The following is a 13,200-nucleotide window of genomic DNA, read 5'->3' on the forward strand; positions in this document are numbered from 1 at the left end:
CACGGTGCAAGCCACTCATAAGCATCAAGAATAAAAAGGCTAGACTGGACTTTGCTAAAAAACATCTAAAAAATCCAGCACAGTTCTGGAAGAACATTCTTTGGACAGATGAAACCAGGATCAACCTCTACCAGAATGATGGAAAGAGAAAAGTATGGCGAAGGCGTGGTCCAGCTCATGATCCAAAGCATACCACATCATCTGTAAAACACGGCTGAGGCAGTCTGATGGCTTGGGCATGCATGGCTGCCAGTGGCACTGGGTCACTAGTGTTTATTGATGATGTGACACAGGACAGAAGCAGCCCAATGAATTCTGAGGTATTCAGAGACATACTGTGTGCTCAGATCCAGCAAAATGCAGCAAAACTGATTGGTCATCATTTCATACTACAGATGGACAATGACCCAAAACATAAAGCCAAAGCAACCCAGGAGTTTATTAAAGCAAAGAAGTGGAATATTACAGAATGGCCAAGTCAGTCACCTGATCTCAACCCAATTGAGCAGCATCTCACTTGTTAAAGACTAAACTTCAGACAGAAAGGCCACAAACAAACAGCAACTGAAAACCACCGCAGTGAAGACCTGGCCGAGCATCAAAAAGGAGGAAACACAGCGTCTGGTGATGTCCATGAGTTCAAGACTTCAGGCAGTCATTGCCAACAAAGGGTTTTCAACCAAGTACTAGAAATGAACATTTTATTTAAAATTATTTAATCTTTCCAATTACTTTTGGTCCCTTTAAAAACAGGGAGGCACATGTTAAGGAGCTGAAACTCCTAAACCCTTCATCCAATTTTAATGTGGATACCCTCAAATGAAAGCTGAAAGTCTGAACTTCAACTGCATCTGAATTGTTTTGTTTAAAATTCATTGTGGTAATGTTTATAACCAAAATTAGAAAAATGTTGTCTGTGTCCAAATATATATGGACCTAACTGTAACTTTAACCAAGATTTCAGAACTTAATAAGCTCGTTGTAACATCATTGCTCCTGCGTGCCTCCCTCTTTCCCCATCAGTGATGCTGACTTGCTCACAATCCTGACCGTGCTGCTGTTGGGGTATCCACATCAGCTCAAAGGTTTGCGTGCCTTTGCACGCCTCGCAGGTCTTTGGGCAATGCGCCTAGTGTACATGCACTTTCTGCTTCTTAAAGGGAATCTGTCACCCCAAAATTGACCTATAAACTAAGGCCACCGGCATCAGGGGCTTATCTACAGCATTCTGTAATGCTGTAGATAAGCCCCCGATGTATCCTGAAAAAATTGAAAAACAGGTTATATTATACTCACCCAGGGGCGGTCCCCGTGCGGTCCGGTACGATGGGCATCGCGTTCCGGTCCGGTGCCTCCCATCTACATATGATGTCGTCCTCTTCTTTTCTTCATGCCGCGGCTCCTGCGCAGGCATACTTTGTCTGTACCGGCTGAGGGCAGAGCAAAGTACTGCAGTGAGCAGGCGCCGGGAAAGATCAGAGAGGCCCAGCACCTGCACACTGCAGTACTTTGCTCTGCCCTCAACAGTGCAGACAAAGTACGCCTGCACAGGAGCCGCTGCAGGAAGACAAGAAGAGGGCGTCATCATATGAAGATGGGAGGGGCCGACCCAGACCTGCAACGCCCATCAGATCGGACCGAACCAGGACCGCCCCTTGGTGAGTATAACATAACCTGTTTTTCTTATCTTTCATGATACATCGGGGCTTATCTACAGCATTATAGAATAAGCTAAGATAAGCTAAGCTAATATAAGCCCCTGATGCCGGTGGCCTTAATTTATAGGCCAATTTTGGGGTGACAGATTCCCTTTCACACCTTAAGCCCCGAGGGTGATTTGCATGTTAATGACTGGGCCAGTTTTTACAATTCTGACCACTGTCCATTTATGAGGTAATAACTCTGGAACGCTTCAACGGATCCTGGTGATTCTGGCACAGTTTTCTCGAGACATATTGTACTTCATGATAGTGGTAAAATGTATTTGATATTACCTGCGTTTATTTGTGAAAAAAATGGAAATTTGGCAAAAATTTTGAAAATTTCGCAATTTTCCAACTTTGAATTTTTATGCCCTTAAATCACAGAGATATATCACACAAAATACTTAATAAGTAACATTTCCCACATGTCTACTTTACATCAGCACAAAAAATTTACTTCAGCTCCAATTTTTTTTATTGTTCCAAGGGTATCGGGAGAAAATGGACCCCAAAAGTAGTTGTACGATTTGACCTGAGTACCTCGATACCCCATATGTGGGGGTAAACCATTGTTTGGATGCATGGCAGAGCTCGGAAGCGAAGGAGCACCATTTGACTTTTCAATGCAAAATTGGCTGGAATTGTGATGGGTAGTGTTGAGCATTCCGATACCGCAAGTATCGGGTATCGGCCGATACTTGGGGTATCGGAATTCCGATACCGAGATCCGATACTTTTGTGGTATTGGGAATCGGTATCGGATCCATATTACTGTGTAAAATAAAGAATTAAAATAAAAAATATTGATATACTCACCTCTCCGGAGGCCCCTGGACATCACCGCTGGTAACCGGCAGCCTTCTTTGCTTAAAATGAGCACGTTTAGGGCCTTCCATGACATCACGGCTTCTGATTGGTTGCGTGCCGCTCATGTGACCGCCACGCGACCAATCACAAGCCGTGACTTCATTCTCAGGCCCTACACTCCTCATTCTAGGAATTTAGGACCTGAGAATGACGTCGTGGCTTGTGATTGGTCGCGTGGCGGTCACATGAGCGGCATGCGACCAATCAGAAGCTGTGACGTCATTCTCAGGCCCTAAACTCCTCATTTTAGGAATTTAGGACCTGAGAATGACGTTGCGGCTTGTGATTGGTCGCGTGGCGGTCACATGAGCGCCACGCAACCAATCACAAGCCGTGACGTCATTCTCAGGCCCTAAACTCCTCATTCTAGGAATTTAGGACCTGAGAATGACATCACGGCTTGTGATTGGTCGCGAGGCGGTCACATGAGCGGCACCCGACCAATCAGAAGCCGTGACGTCATGGAAGGCCCTAAACGCGCTCATTTTAAGCAAAGAAGGCTGCCGGTTACCAGCGGTGATGTCCAGGGGCCTCCGGAGAGGTGAGTATATCAATATTTTTTATTTTAATTCTTTCTTTTACACAGTAATATGGATCCCAGGGCCTGAAGGAGAGTTTCCTCTCCTTCAGACCCTGGGAACCATCAGGATACCTTCCGATACTTGGTGTCCCATTGACTTGTATTGGTATCGGGTATCGGTATCGGCGATATCCGATACTTTTCGGGTATCGGCCGATACTATCCGATACCGATACTTTCAAGTATCGGACGGTATCGCTTAACACTAGTGATGGGATGCCATGTTGCGTTGGGGAGCCCCTGATGTGCCTAAACATTGAAACCCCCCACAAGTGACACCATTTTGGAAAGTAGACCCCCTAAGGAACTTATCTAGATGTGAAGTGAGCACTTTGACCCACCAAGTGCTTCACAGAAGTTTATAATATAGAGCCGTAAAAATAAAAAATAATATTTTTTCACAAAAATAATATTTTCGCCCCCAATTTTTTATTTTCCAAAGGGTACCTGAAGAAATTGTACCACAAAGGTTGTTGTGCAATGTGTCCTGAGTACGCTGATACCCCACTGTTTGGGTGCATGGCAGAGCTCGGAAGGGAAGGAGTGCCAATTGACTTTTCAATGCAAAATTGGCTGGAATTAAGATGGGACGCCATATTGCATTTGGAGAGCCCCTGATGTGCCTAAACATTGAAACCCCCACAAGTGACACCATTTTGGAAAAGAGACCCCCTAAGGATATTATCTAGATGTGTTGTGAGAGATTTGAACCCCCAAGTGTTTCACTACAGTTTATGTCGCAGAGCCGTGAAAATAAAATAAAAAATTCCGCAAAAATTATTTTTTAGCCCCCAGTTTTGTATTTTCCCAAAGCTATTTGGAATGCAGACTTAAATGGAATGGTCTGCAGGCATCACATTGCGCTTGCAGAGCCTCTAACGTACCTAAACAGTAGAAACCCCCCACAAGTGACCCCATATTGGAACCTAGACCCCCCAAGGAGCTTATCTAGATGTGTTGTGAGAACTTTAAACCCCCAAGTATTTCACTACAGTTTATAACTCAGAGCCGTGAAAATAAAAATTCATTTTTTCCTAAAAATATGTTTTTTAGCCCCCAATTTTTTTATTTTCCCAAGGGTAACAAGAGAGATTGGACTCCAGATGTTGTTGTCCAATTTGTCCTGAGTACGCTGATACCCATATGTTGGGGTAAACCCCTCTTTGGGCGCACGGGAGAGCTCGGAAGGGAAGGAGCACTGTTTTACTTTTTCAAAGCAGAATTGGCTGGAATTGAGATGAGACGCCATGTCGCGTTTGGAGAGCCCTGATGTGCCTAAAGAGTGGAAACTCCCAATTCTAACTGAAACCCTAACCCAAACACACCCCTAACTCTAATCCCAACCATAACCCTAACCACATCTCTAACCCTGACACACCCCTAACCCTAATCCCAACCGTAAATGTAATCTAAGCCCTAACCCTAGCCCTAACCCTAACCCTAACCCTAGCCCTAGCCCTAACCCTAATGGGAAAATGGAAATAAATACATTTTTTAAATTTTTTTATTTTTCTCTAACTAAGGGGGTGATGAAGGGGGGCTTGATTTACTTTAATAGAGGGGTTTTTAGCAGATTTTTATGTTTGGCAGCCGTCACACACTAGAAGATGCTTTTTATTGCAAAAAATATTTTTTTGCGTTGCCACATTTATCGTATAAAACCGCCAAAACATTAAAAAAGATATATATGAGGTATTGCTGTAATCATACTGACCTGTAGAATAAAACTGCTTTATCCATTTTACCAAACACGGAACGGTATAAGCGCCCCTCAAAGACATTCATGAATAGCTGTTTTTTGGTCATACTGCCCCACAAAAATTGGAATAAAAAGCGATCAAGAAATGTCACGTGCCCGAAAATGTTACCAATAAAAACGTCAACTCGTCCCGCAAAAAACAAGACCTCACATGAAACATGTGGACCAAAATATGGAAAAATTACATCTCTCAAAATGAGGTGGAAATCATGCAGCTGCCTCAACAAAAACAAAATCTCCGAACACTTACAAATACTCGGAGACCACCCGAGTGTCTTCAACCCCAGGTTGCGACACACGAGTGTGGCCATCCAAACATTCCTAAGCAATCATTCACAATCCCGTGTGGTGTCGACTTATAGAAATACAGGTATTTACAAACCCACCCTTATTTTCCACATATAACAAACCGAAAAGCTCAAATTAAAAAAAAAATTAATTTAAAAAAACAAATAAAAAGAAAAAATTAAGAAAAAATTAAACAAAAAAATTTGAATATTTTTTTATTTTAGTGAAAAAAAAAATGTTTTCGTTATCTTGTGGTGTGAATTGATCACCAAGAAGTGTAAAGGATGAAAGAATAGATACACAAATATATATATATATATATATATATATATATATATATATATATATATATATATATATATACTGTATACCTTTGACACAGTGGGCCATTCCCTATTACTACAGACCCTCTCATCCCTTAGCATCACAGACTTGGCCCTATCCTGGATCTCATCATACCTAACAGTCCGGACATTCAGCGTCTCCCACTCACACACCACCTCCTCACCTCGCCCTCCATCTGTCAGAGTCCCGCAAGTTCAGTCCTAGGGCCCCTGCTCTTCTCCATTTACACCTTTGGCCTGGGACAGCTCATAAAACCTCACGGTTTTCAGTATCATCTCTATGCTGATGACACACAGATCTACATCTCTGGACCAGATATCACCACCCTACTAACCAGAATCCCTCAATGTCTATCCGCTATTTCATCCTTCTTCTCCGCTAGATTTCTAAAACTTAACATGGACAAAACAGAATTCATTGTCTTTCCCCCAACTCATGTGACCCCCCCCAATGAACCTATCCATTACAGTAAACGGCTGCCCACTCTCCACAGTCCCACAAATTCGCTGCCTCGGGGTAATCCTTGACACTGATCTCTCCTTCAAACTGCATATCCAAGCCCTTTCCATTTCCCGCTGCCTTCAACTCAAAAATATTTCACGGATCCATACATTCCCAAACCAAGAATCTGCAAAAACCCTAGTCCATGCCCTCATCATCTCCCACCTCGACCACTATAACCTCCTGCTCTGTGGCCTCCCCTCTAACACTCTCACACCCCTCCACTCTATTCTAAACTCAGCTGCCTGACTAATCTACCTGTCCCCCCGCTATTCCCCGGTCTTTCCCCTCTGTCAATCCCTTCACTGGCTCCCCATTACCCAGAGACTCCAGTACAAAAGCCTAACCATGACATACAAGGCCATCAACAACCTGTCTCCTCCATACATTTGTGACCTCGTCTCCCGGTACTTTCCTGCACGCAACCTCCGATCCTCACAAAATCTCCTTCTCTACTCCCCTCTTATCTCCTCTTCCCACAATTGCATACAAGATTTCTCTCGCAGATCACCCCTACTCTGGAACTCTCTACCACAACATATCAGACTTTCATCTACCATCGAAACCTTCAAAAAGAACCTGAAGACCTACCTCTTCCGGCAAGTCTACAACCTGCAGTAACCACCGATCGACCAAACCACTGCACGACCAGATCTATCCTCTCCTACTGTATCCTCTTCCATCCCTTGTAAATTGTGAGCCCTCATGGGCAGGGTCCATTCTCCTCATGTACCAGCTGTGACTTGTATTGCTCAAGATTATTGTACTTGTTTTTATTATGTATACCCCTCCTCACATGTAAAGCGCCATGGAATAAATGGAGCTATAATAATAAATAATAATAATAATTTATACGGTTTAGAAATTGATGCAGTGTAGGAATTTTTAAACCAAATCATTTTGAATGTAATTTCACTCAAATAACCAAGTCAAGTTATTGAGGGAAATTTGGGGTGGTGTCTCTTTCCCCTTTCCTTCTCCCACCTCTAGAGCTAGGACCCATGTGTTTGTCTATAGTGATTGGATAAATACAGCAAGGAGGGGAAGTTTCAAGGGAGAAACCACACCCACATTAAAATGGAGACATATATAAAAAAAATTTCCTACCAGTCATATAGCTCTATATACCTGATGAAGGCCTTTTGTGAGTAGAAGCGCGTTGTGTACCCAGGCTACATGTTCCTACTTTCTATGACACTAGTCATTTTTAGCAATCCTTTTTAATGGACATGTAAAACATTTTTGTGAATCAACCAAACTTTTTGGAATAGCAAAGTGTTCCCATCAGTTTGGTTATTCAGTCAGAAACCAGAGTTTATCCAAAGACTAAGTTTCATAGAACATTTTTAACCTATAACATGAAACTAAGATGATAATAAGGTAATAAAACTTTTATTACAAAATCTTCAATTTTACTCAAATTAGTTGATTCAAAAATGAATGTATTCCCCATATTAAAAACTATTAAATCTATAGTGTTTTGCATAACCTCTATGACTCTTAAGGATGGCATCAAGTCTTTTAAGCATGGAATAAACAAATTTGCAACATATTTTAATATCTTTTTTTTCCATTCTTCAGGAACAATGAATTTTAGAGCCTGGATGCCGGATGGAGGATGTTACTCAAGTGTCTACGAATTCCCCATAGGTGTTCGGTTGGGTTCAGATCATAAGACATACTAGGCCACAGAATCACTTTCATCATGTTCTTCTGAAATGCAACAGATGTGTGTTTCAGATCATTGTCATATTGGAAATGTGCACATCTACCAAGATCATGGGGTAATGGTAGCATCTTCATTTTTAATGTAGAGCAGTACATCTGTGCATTCATAATGAAATCAATTAAATGCAGCTACACGATACCAAGAGCACTTTTGCAGAAGTCATCTATGTGTACTTAAGTAATATCAACACATCAAGTCAGACGCTGATATGCTCTTTTTAGGAGTTAGATTATAGGGTTTGTTCAGGCTAAATGGAATGTTGAAAGGGGACTTGGATTATCCAAAAATAACAAAATTAATAATTATAATACACATCATCTTTCATCCCCTGCACTAAGCAATCATTCCCTGGATCGTATATTGGTGCTGTAAGCAACAGGCCTAGCTCACTCGCTCCTCCTGCATCAACAGAGTCACTTGGCCATGTGTCTCATTCAAACTCTTCCTCCCTGAACTGTCCTTTCTTTGGCAGGTTCCACATGGTCTTGTTTGAACGGTAGATGGCAGTCTTCTTCCTCAAATGCTGCACTGCGCTGGTGATTGTCTCTTATGTTCCGCCTTCACTCTTCACCAGCCATAGTACGACTGTGGCCTGTGATTGAATGCAGCAGTCAGGTGGCTTGAACAGAAAAAAATATTCGTTCTAAGTCAGGTGAAGTCATAAAAAATCTATTAACCCCTTCACCCCCAAGGGTGGTTTGCACGTTATGGACCGGGCCAATTTTTACAATTCTGACCACTGTCCCTTTATGAGGTTATAACTCTGGAACGCTTCAACGGATCCTGGTGATTCTGACATTGTTTTCTCGAGACATATTGTAATTCATGATAGTGGTAAAATTTCTTTGATATTACCTGCGTTTATTTGTGAAAAAAATGGAAATTTGGCGAAAATTTTGAAAATTTCGCAATTTTCCAAATTTGAATTTTTATGCAATTAAATCACAGTGATATGTCACACAAAATACTTAATAAGTAACATTTCCCACATGTCTACTTTACATCAGCACAATTTTGGAACCAAAATTTTTTTTTGTTAGGGAGTTATAAAGGTTAAAAGTTGACCAGCAATTTCTCATTTTTACAACACCATTTTTTTTAGAGACCACATCTCATTTGAAGTCATTTTGAGGGGTCTATATGATAGAAAATACCCAAGTGTGACACCATTCTAAAAACTGCACCCCTCAAGGTGCTCAAAACCACATTCAAAAAGTTTATTAACCCTTCAGGTGTTTCACAGGAATTTTTGGAATGTTTAAATAAAAATGAACATTTAACTTTTTTTCACACAAAATTTACTTCAGCTCCAATTTGTTTTATTTTACCAAGGGTAACAGGAAAAAATGGACCACAAAAGATGTTATACAATTTGTCCTGAGTACGCCGATACTCCATATGTAGGGGTAAACCACTGTTTGGGCGCATGACAGAGCTCGGAAGCGAAGGAGCGCCATTTGACTTTTCAATGCAAAATTGACTGGAATTGAGATGGGACGCCATGTTGCGTTTGGAGAGCCACTGATGTGCCTAAGCATTGAAACCCCCCACAAATGACACCATTTTGGAAAGTAGACCCCCTAAGGAACTTATCTAGATGTGTGGTGAGCACTTTGACCCACCAAGTGCTTCACAGAAGTTTATAATGCAGAACCGTAAAAATAAAAAATCATATTTTTTCACAAAAATGATCTTTTCGCCCCCAATTTTTTATTTTCCCAAGGGTAAGAGAAGAAATTGGACCCCAAAAGTTGTTGTACAATTTGTCCTGAGTACGCTGATACCCCATATGTGGGGGTAAACCACTGTTTGGGCGCATGGGAGAGCTCGGAAGGGAAGGAGCGCCGTTTGACTTTTCACTGCAAAATTGACAGGAATTGAGATGGGACGCCATGTTGCGTTTGGAGAGCCACTGATGTGCCAAAACATTGAAACCCCCCCACAAGTGACACCATTTTGGAAAGTAGACCCCCTAAGGAACTTATCTAGATGTGTGGTGAGCACTTTGACCCACCAAGTGCTTCACAGAAGTTTATAATGCAGAACCGTAAAAATAAAAAATCATATTTTTTCACAAAAATGATCTTTTCGCCCCCAATTTTTTATTTTCTAAAGGGTAAGAGAAGAAATTGGACCCCAAAATTTGTTGTACAATTTGTCCTGAGTACTGCTGATACCCCATATGTGGGGGTAAACCACTGTTTGGGCGCATGGGAGAGCTCGGAAGGGAAGGAGCGCCGTTTGAATTTTCACTGCAAAATTGACAGGAATTGAGATGGGACGCCATGTTGCGTTTGGAGAGCCACTGATGTGCCTAAACATTGAAGCCCCCCCCACAAGTGACACCATTTTGGAAAGTAGACCCCCTAAGGAACTTATCTAGAGGTGTGGTGAGCACTTTGACCCACCAAGTGCTTCACAGAAGTTTATAATGCAGAGCCGTAAAAATAAAACAAAATTTTTTTCCCACAAAAATTATTTTTTAGCCCCCAGTTTTGTATTTTCCCAAGGGTAACAGGAGAAATTGGACCCCAATAGTTGTTGTCCAATTTTTCCTGAGTACGCTGATACCCCATATGTGGGGGGAACCACCGTTTGGGCGCATGGGAGGGCTTGGAAGGGATGGAGCGCCATTTGGAATGCAGACTTAGATGGAATGGTCTGCAGGCATCACATTGCGTTTGCAGAGCCCCTAATGTACCTAAACAGTAAAACCCCCCCACAAGTGACACCATTTTGGAAAGTAGACCCCCTAAGGAACTCATCTAGATGTGTTGTGAGAGCTTTGAACCCCCAAGTGTTTCACTACAGTTTATAACGCAGAGCCGTGCAAATAAAAAATATTTTTTTTTCACAAAAATTATTTTTTAGCCCCCAGTTTTGTATTTTTCCAAGGGTAACAGGAGAAATTGGACCCCAAAAGTTGTTGTCTAATTTGTCTTGAGTACGCTGATACCCCATATGTGGGAGGGAACCACCGTTTGGGCGCATGGGAGGGCTCGGAAAGGAAGGAGCGCCATTTGGAATGCAGACTTAGATGGAATGGTCTGCAGGCGTCACATTGCGTTTGCAGAGCCCCTAATGTACCTAAACAGTAGAAACCCCCCACAAGTGACACCATTTTGGAAAGTAGACCCCCTAAGGAACTTATCTAGATGTGTGGTGAGCACTTTGACCCACCAAGTGCTTCACAGAAGTTTATAATGCAGAACCGTAAAAATAAAAAATCATATTTTTTCACAAAAATGATCTTTTCGCCCCCAATTTTTTATTTTCTAAAGGGTAAGAGAAGAAATTGGACCCCAAAAGTTGTTGTACAATTTGTCCTGAGTACGCTGATACCCCATATGTGGGGGTAAACCACTGTTTGGGCGCATGGGAGAGCTCGGAAGGGAAGGAGCGCCGTTTGACTTTTCACTGCAAAATTGACAGGAATTGAGATGGGACGCCATGTTGCGTTTGGAGAGCCACTGATGTGCCAAAACATTGAAACCCCCCCACAAGTGACACCATTTTGGAAAGTAGACCCCCTAAGGAACTTATCTAGATGTGTGGTGAGCACTTTGACCCACCAAGTGCTTCACAGAAGTTTATAATGCAGAACCGTAAAAATAAAAAATCATATTTTTTCACAAAAATGATCTTTTCGCCCCCAATTTTTTATTTTCTAAAGGGTAAGAGAAGAAATTGGACCCCAAAATTTGTTGTACAATTTGTCCTGAGTACTGCTGATACCCCATATGTGGGGGTAAACCACTGTTTGGGCGCATGGGAGAGCTCGGAAGGGAAGGAGCGCCGTTTGAATTTTCACTGCAAAATTGACAGGAATTGAGATGGGACGCCATGTTGCGTTTGGAGAGCCACTGATGTGCCTAAACATTGAAACCCCCCACAAATGACACCATTTTGGAAAGTAGACCCCCTAAGGAACTTATCTAGATGTGTGGTGAGCACTTTGACCCACCAAGTGCTTCACAGAAGTTTATAATGCAGAACCGTAAAAATAAAAAATCATATTTTTTCACAAAAATGATCTTTTCGCCCCCAATTTTTTATTTTCTAAAGGGTAAGAGAAGAAATTGGACCCCAAAATTTGTTGTACAATTTGTCCTGAGTACTGCTGATACCCCATATGTGGGGGTAAACCACTGTTTGGGCGCATGGGAGAGCTCGGAAGGGAAGGAGCGCCGTTTGAATTTTCACTGCAAAATTGACAGGAATTGAGATGGGACGCCATGTTGCGTTTGGAGAGCCACTGATGTGCCTAAACATTGAAGCCCCCCCCACAAGTGACACCATTTTGGAAAGTAGACCCCCTAAGGAACTTATCTAGAGGAGTGGTGAGCACTTTGACCCACCAAGTGCTTCACAGAAGTTTATAATGCAGAGCCGTAAAAATAAAACAAAATTTTTTTCCCACAAAAATTATTTTTTAGCCCCCAGTTTTGTATTTTCCCAAGGGTAACAGGAGAAATTGGACCCCAATAGTTGTTGTCCAATTTTTCCTGAGTACGCTGATACCCCATATGTGGGGGGAACCACCGTTTGGGCGCATGGGAGGGCTTGGAAGGGATGGAGCGCCATTTGGAATGCAGACTTAGATGGAATGGTCTGCAGGCATCACATTGCGTTTGCAGAGCCCCTAATGTACCTAAACAGTAAAACCCCCCCACAAGTGACACCATTTTGGAAAGTAGACCCCCTAAGGAACTCATCTAGATGTGTTGTGAGAGCTTTGAACCCCCAAGTGTTTCACTACAGTTTATAACGCAGAGCCGTGCAAATAAAAAATATTTTTTTTTCACAAAAATTATTTTTTAGCCCCCAGTTTTGTATTTTTCCAAGGGTAACAGGAGAAATTGGACCCCAAAAGTTGTTGTCTAATTTGTCTTGAGTACGCTGATACCCCATATGTGGGAGGGAACCACCGTTTGGGCGCATGGGAGGGCTCGGAAAGGAAGGAGCGCCATTTGGAATGCAGACTTAGATGGAATGGTCTGCAGGCGTCACATTGCGTTTGCAGAGCCCCTAATGTACCTAAACAGTAGAAACCCCCCACAAGTGACACCATTTTGGAAAGTAGACCCCCTAAGGAACTTATCTAGATGTGTGGTGAGCACTTTGACCCACCAAGTGCTTCACAGAAGTTTATAATGCAGAGCCGTAAAAATAAAAAATCATATTTTTTCACAAAAATGATCTTTTCGCCCCCAATTTTTTATTTTCTAAAGGGTAAGAGAAGAAATTGGACCCCAAAAGTTGTTGTACAATTTGTCCTGAGTACGCTGATACCCCATATGTGGGGGTAAACCACTGTTTGGGCGCATGGGAGAGCTCGGAAGGGAAGGAGCGCCGTTTGACTTTTCACTGCAAAATTGACAGGAATTGAGATGGGACGCCATGTTGCGTTTGGAGAGCCACTGATGTG

The 13,200-nt window shown here is 42.3% G+C and overlaps 1 long non-coding RNA gene across 1 annotated transcript in view; it reads left to right on the top strand.

Annotated features, from left to right (window-relative positions):
- Window positions 1–8,314, top strand: part of LOC143773792 (uncharacterized) — a 143,407-nt gene extending 135,093 nt beyond the window's left edge. Inside the window, exon 4 of the long non-coding RNA XR_013215363.1 lies at window positions 7,625–8,314. This is a non-coding gene — a long non-coding RNA (uncharacterized LOC143773792). The remainder of the gene's footprint in view (window positions 1–7,624) is intronic.
- Window positions 8,315–13,200: the final 4,886 nt, after the last annotated feature.

The sequence above is a fragment of the Ranitomeya variabilis genome, chromosome 5 (assembly GCF_051348905.1).
Source record: "Ranitomeya variabilis isolate aRanVar5 chromosome 5, aRanVar5.hap1, whole genome shotgun sequence".
NCBI lineage: Eukaryota > Metazoa > Chordata > Amphibia > Anura > Dendrobatidae > Ranitomeya > Ranitomeya variabilis.